Below are 7448 nucleotides of genomic sequence, written 5' to 3'. Positions count from 1 at the left end.
CAGTGTACAATGAGGTAATTTACACTGGAAATAGATAGCTGCAATGTTGTTCTGCAAACATTTGCACATGTTCGGCGTCTGTGGCATTTCCAGTTTAAGACTTTCTGACTGTATGAGCACATGCTTAGGTCTTGCCATCCTGTTCTCTAGTTCTGAATTTGTGGCCACAAGAATCATAGCAGGAGCATGGGCTACATAGAAGGCATGCTGGAAAGGCAGTCACCAGAAGGACGACTACAAAACGCCAAAACAGGAAGTTACCCAACTGACTAGGAAAATTTGTTTTACATTAATTACTATTTTTTTTTACTTGCTAAGGAATCACACTGTCAGAGTTTCCTATGAATATTTCTGTATAAAAATTTCTGCTCTGAAAAACATTATCCAAAGGATACAAAAATACTGGTTCAAACGTACAGGCACACACACCCAAATGTCCATCGACTGATGAATGGATAAAGATGTGGTATATATATATATATATATATATATATATATATATATATATATAATGGATAATTACTCAGCCATCAGAAAGAATGAAATCTCGCCATTTGCAACGTCATGGACAGAACTAAAGTGTATTATACTAAGCAAAATAAGTCAGAGAAAGACAAATACCATATGATTTCACTCATGTGTGGAATTTAAGAAACAAAACAGATGGACATAGGGAAAGGGACAGAAAAATAAAATAAGGTAAAAACAGAGAAGAAGGCACACCATAAGAGACTCTTAGCTATAGAGAACACACTGAGGGTTGCTGGAGGGAAGGTGGGTGGGGGGATGGGCTAAATGGGTGATCGGTACTAAGGAAGGCACTTGTTGGGATGAGCATTAAGTGTTATATGTAATTGATGAATCACTAAATTCTACTCCTGAACCAATACTGCACAATATGTTAACGAACTTGAATTTAAATAAAATCTTGGAAAGCTAAAAAAAGAAAAAAACATTAATTACAACATGAAATATAAATAAAGAAGCAGATGGGGAAACAGGGAAGAGACTCCCACAATGAGGTCACTGGCAGGTAGACTGTCTGTGGAGAGGCCTCCCCCTGACCTGGGTGAAAAACCCTCTAACCCTCTGCTTCCTTTGCTTTTGAGCTCAACCTTTTTTGCTGTTGTTTTTCTTTAGCCAGCAGAATGCTGGCTAAATTACAGATTAGGACGCTGGCATTCTAGATTCTTTTAAAGAAAATGTTACCTGTGCCACTGTGTATGGACCAAATTGTCTGAATTCTTCTACAGAGGAATTGAGTCTATAAAAATGACTTGATAATTTAGACAAAAGTAATTCCTCAAAGAGAAGTTATTTGTGTATTTAATACATGCCATGCTAGGTATTCTTTCCTCAAGAGGCAAGACCCAGCCCTTGCCCTAAAATGGTTAACAGTTTTGTTGGAAAGATACCATGAGATGGACAACTCCTGGTCAACTATGCTAAGTTTAAGAACAGTTCAGGGGGACCTGGGTGGTTCAGTTGGTTAAGCTCCTGACTCTCGGTTTTGGCTCAGGTCATGACCTCATGGTTCATGGGTTCAAGCCCTGCATTGGGCTCTGTGCTGACAGCGAGGAGCCTGCTTGGGATTCTCTTTCTTCCTCTGTCTCTGCCCCCTCTCCCGCATACTCTCTTTCTCTTTCAAAAATAAATAAATAAACATGAAAAAAAAAGAGCAGTTCAGATTGAGCACCACATCATGGCTGTCTGGGATTTCATGTGAAGCCATGGTCAGAATCCCATTCATATGAAGGAGAATTCTCTCATTAAAACTATGTATATTGAACACTACTATGTGCCAGGTACTAATCTAGACAATTAGGACACCCCTGTCAACAAATCGACCTAATTCCCCACTCTTAGGGGAACTTACATTTTAGCAGAGGCTTTGCTAGTGACTTTGATAGACTCCATCAGGGCTCATATCCCATGAAGCTTCACAGTACCCATAATAGGCCAGGTGTCTACAACAAAGTGGGTGAGTCACCCGAACTACGTGGAAGATCCACCTTGAGAAAGTAAAGACCAGGGCAGGAAAGTATGTATGACTTCCTCTTGCAATTTAAAATCTTGCCTTAAGTGTTTCTGTTGAAATTTTCTAAGCCAGAGTAATCATCCATAGACTGAGGGCACTTTCTATGAAACTGCTTGGTAAAGAATGGATCACCCTGGTATTGGCTGTGTGAGAGTCCCTATAGGAGGGATAGTGGCTGGGTGGGTGGGTGTTCCACTGACCCTGGGCCTGGGGATCTGGACCCATCTTCTCAGCTCTGCACCTCAGCAGCTTTGCAAAAGACAGTCAGGTTCCCAGACTGTCAGACTCCAATGATCTAAATGCAAACAATTGGTAAACTGAATTGTTACACTGATGTGAGTGAGTATAATACACATATTGATGTCTAGATTATTGAATTTTGAGACTATAGTACGGCAAAGGTAACAAAAAGGGTGAAAATTCAAATATACATTGAGAATAGGCAATGTGGCTGGCTTTTTATGTGGATCTAGTGACTTACTTTTTACACCAATCTTTTTTTTTTTTTTTAAACGTTTATTTATTTTTGAGACAGAGAGAGACAGAGCAAGAACAGGAGGGGCAGAGAGAGAGGAGACACAGACTCTGAAACAGTCTCCAGGCTCTGAGCTGTCAGCACAGAGCCCTACGCGGGGCTCGAACTCACGGACTGTGAGATCATGACCTGAGCCGAAGTCGGACGCTTAACCGACCGAGCCACCCAGGCGCCCCTACACCAATCTTTTAAAAAGACATTATTGGTTTATTTTATAGGTAAAATAGCTGAGACTTACAGGGCTACATGGAGTCCCACAGGCCATGAGATCAAGGTTCATAGGAATAATGGCAATACTTTCATAGCACCTTTGTTAACATACTGACTGTTCCTCACAACACTGTCGGGTGGGTACTCTTTTTAATCTCCATCTTATGAGTACCTACTGAATGCAGAGGTTAAGTAGCTCACCCAAGATCCCAGACTGTTGTTAGTAGAACTGGGATTCAAATTTAAATCTCTAAAATTCATAGGCTCTTAACCATAATTCTAATCTGTCTCTCTGAGTAATTAATTTAATTACTATGAACTAAATATGTGTGTAATTTTTTAAAGAAAATTTTCCGTATAATTAAAAAAATACATTTCAAGCTTTTACGAGTGTTCCACCTTTTCCATACGTCATTTTATTTTTTTATATAATGAAGTCTTAAAAAGAATGGAAATAGACTGTCCCATGTTATAATCACATAAGGAGGAAGATTTTCCAAGCACTGCTAAAAACTCTAACTCCATGAATTCTACAGTTCATAGATCTTTTCTTCCTAGAATTTAATTTCCGTGTTAAATTTAATTTGTCTATCATTGCCTCAAAGCATCAAGAATACGCTGAAACAACACCCAGGAAAAGTAAGGGATGTGGCATGTACAGCCTTGAGCTTGTTAGAGGGAGGGCAAGAACTGTGAGGAAAGAACTCTGGTCCTGTCCTTTCCCTTCTCTGCAGGAGAAATCTTGACATTTAAGAGCCAGGAGCAGTTCCTAGTTCTCAGAACTGTTGGTCTGCTGATGAAAATGAGCATTTTTCATTTTGGACAAGTTATGTTGGAGATTCCTATCACTTCCCCAGTGAGACACCATGTTGAGAGTTGGTTCTTCAAGTCCAGAGCTGCTTGGTGCCAAGGAGAACAAACAAATGGACAGATAAATAAATATCAAAGGCTGATAGCTCAGGGTCAGAGAGCATGAAGAGGCAGAAAGAACTGCGTTTTAATCCTCACTCTGTTAGACCTTCACATGGTGATCTAAGGTGTTTAATTTCATTGAGCCTCAATTGCTACAATTGCGAAATGGGGATTTATTCAACAGACATGTACTGAATGCCTACAATGTGCCAGATATTGTTGCAGGTACTGGATACAGCCCTGGACAAAACATGCAAAATTGTTACCCTTGTTGAATTTGTATTCTAGTGTAAGTGGGGGGAGCAATGTAGCGAGTCAAGTAATAAACCAATGAAAAAGTGAAATATATAGGATATCAAATGGTTGTAAGTATCAAAGAGAAAAATCAGGGAAGGTGTGATGGACTATCCGCTGAGGGTAGAGTAGGGGAGCCAAGGATGTTGAGGGGTTAGACTTGTAAATAGGATGGTCAAGGAAGCCTTCACTAAGAAGCAAATATTCTAAGGGAGGAGAAGAAAGGAGCCGTACAGATACCTGAGAGAGGCTGTTCCAGCAGATGGAAGAGCTAGTGCAAAAGTTTTGAGGCAGGGACCTGCCTGGCGGGATTAAAATAACAACAATCAGGGTGGCTGAAACAGATTGCATGGACATCAAGAGGGCACGGGGTCAATGGAGGGGTCAAGGTTTCAGACTGCACAACTGGAATAATGGAGCTTTCAGTTACAGAAATGAAAAATCTTGGGAAGGACCATACCTGATTTTGAACTGGTTAAGTCTGAGATTCCCAGTGCTGCCCAGGTGAGATGTCAAGAAGTCAGTTGGGTAGTCAAGTCTGCAGTCAGCAGAGGGGACCAGGCTGGACAAATAAATGTGGGAGTTGTCAAGTATTAAAAACATTTCAAGTTAACAGAAGTGGGTCTAAGTAGAGAAGAGAAGAGGTCCAAGTTCTGAGGTCCAAAGCTTGAGGTCTGCCAATGTTTAGTGGTCTCAGAAGAGCCAGCGACAGAGTAAGAGAGGTAGAGAAAAGTTAGGAAAGTGTTCTGTCCTGGAAGCCAGGGGAAGAAAGGAAGCTGAGGAGGAAGAGGAGAGTTGCTAGGTCAAATACCATAGGTAAATTAGCACTTTCTTCATAGCATAATGGCATCAAGTTAAATAAAAACAGTATTTGTACAACACAGCATAATGCCCATCACAACAGCTGGCACAAAACAAGAACCTAGTCCATGCTTTATTTCATTAAAAAAAAATCTACTTGGACTTCCCAAAGTAAAATTTAATCCCATTCATAATTTCATGGAGATATTTGATCTGCTAATAGAAAGCATGACTTTATATCTCCAAAGACAGTGAAACTCTTAAAATGGGAGGAAATAAACTATTTCGTAGAGGTATTTCATGAAAAGTAATATAGATTCTCTTTTATCCATAAAATTTATACTTTAATAAATCATAAAACTGAGGCAGTAGATTTGATATACAGAATTTTGCTTCATAAATGAATTTTTTAGGAGTAATTCATTTTATGCGTTAAAGGACAGCTAAAAGGAGGGAGAGATGAAAAGAAAATGGAATAAATAAGACAATCTTCATGCTTACTCTGCACGATACTCTGCCTGGTGCTTTATAAGTGCATCTTCTTCAATTGGCACATTCACCCTGCACACTGAAAATGGCTCATCCCAAACAATGGAAATGGAGTGCCCGAATGTCTCTGCAGTGGTGATACCTGCCAGACAAGTTGCGGGCTGTAAGGCTGGCCATACAAGTGTTTTCTCCAAATGCCAAACACCATTTATACTAAGGGAGAAGCTGTATTATTTACACTGAAAAGTAAAATGACCGAAGGATGGAGATATGCATTTGTCCCCGGTGGTGTCTTTAGCCAACCAAAATTTTAGAATAATGTGAAGAAGTAAAGGCAGAATCAGAATTTTCTATTTCTTCTGGTCTAAATCCTTCATTTCTTAGTTGAAGACAAGGAAGGCCAATAACTTTCTTCCAGATGACAGGAAACGTTTTGAGAGTAATAGCAGATCTCTGCTTTGGGCTTGTGATGCCCATTCACAACATCTGTGAGCAGGTGAGCCCAGACTATCACAGAATGTACCCACCATGTGTCATCTGCAGACTGGATTTTCTGCGGAGTAGACTGTCAGAAATGGCCTTAAGGCCTTGCCTGTGGAGATGAATACAAAGATTGAACACAGATATTTTGAATAATCCTAGTAACTCATGGATTTAGTTTGCACAGGACACTGAGTTCTTCAAGGCCACCATTACTTAGTGGGGTTTTGTAAGCAGCTGTAAGATTGGATGCTTGTGTCCAATGGTGCTTACTATACTGCCTAGGACAGGAAGAGAGAGTGAACCCTGTTCTTGGGGCCTATACTGTATCACATGATAATTTAAGTACCTACTTTTTAACCCTCTATCCTTCTAAAATGTGGAGAGCGGAGAATATGTCTACAGTTGCCAAGATTGTAATCCTCACCAACTGGTTTATGGTTAGTACACAATAAACATTTGCTGCATGAATGCGTTGTGCTTTATTTCACAGACCTGCCAACCCTCATGTCCATAATAGGCTATAGAGATGCCCACATACACTACTTTTAATGTCACCAATTTAGTGCTCACTTCGACAGCACATATATTAAAATTGGAATGATACAGAGAAGATTTGCATGGCCCCTGTGCAAGGGTGACGCATAAATTAACGTCACCAATTTAGACCAAGAGATAGAGAGATGTGACAATTGCTCAAGAAAATGTAGAGCCACGTATTTTGAAATTCAGAATCTTCAAGGGGGGGGGGGATTGTTGAGCCCACTGAACTCCATGCTCTGTGAGAGCAGGAATTGTGTTTATCTCATTCACCGTTTCATCCAAGAGGCTTCATAGTACATGACCTATATTATTATTGTTAATGATTAAATTTTAAACTATCAAGTTATCACAAAAGGTACTTGATGAATAGCAATGATGAAAATGGACTGAATTGGTGTTAAATGCTAGAAGTAAAGGTACTCACGAGGGTCTTGTGATGTGTTCCACTGGATGAACTTCTCTTCATCATCTTTTTTGGTAACAAATAACTTCTTAGGGCTGAACACTCAGCAAACAACCAAGAAATATTATTCTAAGGTAGATTTTACTCAAAGAAAACAAGAGATGTCAAAAAAAAATCTTAAATTAATAGGAAATGGGCTGAGTCAATAGAACAGTTAATGTAAAAAATTGTGCTCAGAATCTGATTACCTAAAAAATTTGTATTTATTGTTATCTTGAACCTCTATGCCAAATGTTTTGAAAATGGTCTTGTGAAACTCTAGCTCTTTCAATAACATCTTGGAACATTCAAATACCAAATCTTTGTTGAATTAAATGGTCTACATAGTGGTTGAGCAAAGGCTAAACTGTTTAGGTCTTTATGTGAAATTAGTATTTTAATTTTCAATTATATCTGTATGGAAATATTCAAAATTAGAGCTAACAGTGGCCTCGCTGAGATGTAACAGCGTCTCTCAATGTTGAAGAAGCAATAGTATCAATAAAGGTTTTCATCCCCAGGAACCATATATGGGTATACTTTGTTATACCAGTGGTTTTCTTAGAGCTGTGATATCAGTTATGGGTAATAGTCCTGTAAGAACAGAAACAAATGATACACTTTATCGTTCCTTTTTCACTCGTGAATCAGGTTATGTCTGCTATTCAATTGTGTAAAGATAAAACAAATTAGCTTATTAATCT

At 39.2% G+C, this 7448-nt stretch overlaps 1 non-coding gene across 1 annotated transcript; it reads left to right on the top strand.

Annotated features, from left to right (window-relative positions):
- Positions 1 to 6324: 6324 nt before the first annotated feature.
- Positions 6325 to 6426, top strand: LOC115513150. Its single transcript, XR_003968574.1, has one exon. It is a non-coding gene; the product is annotated as a U6 spliceosomal RNA (small nuclear RNA).
- The last annotated feature ends 1022 nt before the right edge of the window (positions 6427 to 7448 follow it).

The sequence above is a fragment of the Lynx canadensis genome, chromosome B1 (assembly GCF_007474595.2).
Source record: "Lynx canadensis isolate LIC74 chromosome B1, mLynCan4.pri.v2, whole genome shotgun sequence".
Lineage (NCBI taxonomy): Eukaryota > Metazoa > Chordata > Mammalia > Carnivora > Felidae > Lynx > Lynx canadensis.
The sequence above is the reverse complement of the archived record's forward strand: the minus strand, read 5'-3'. Positions and strand labels throughout refer to the sequence as shown.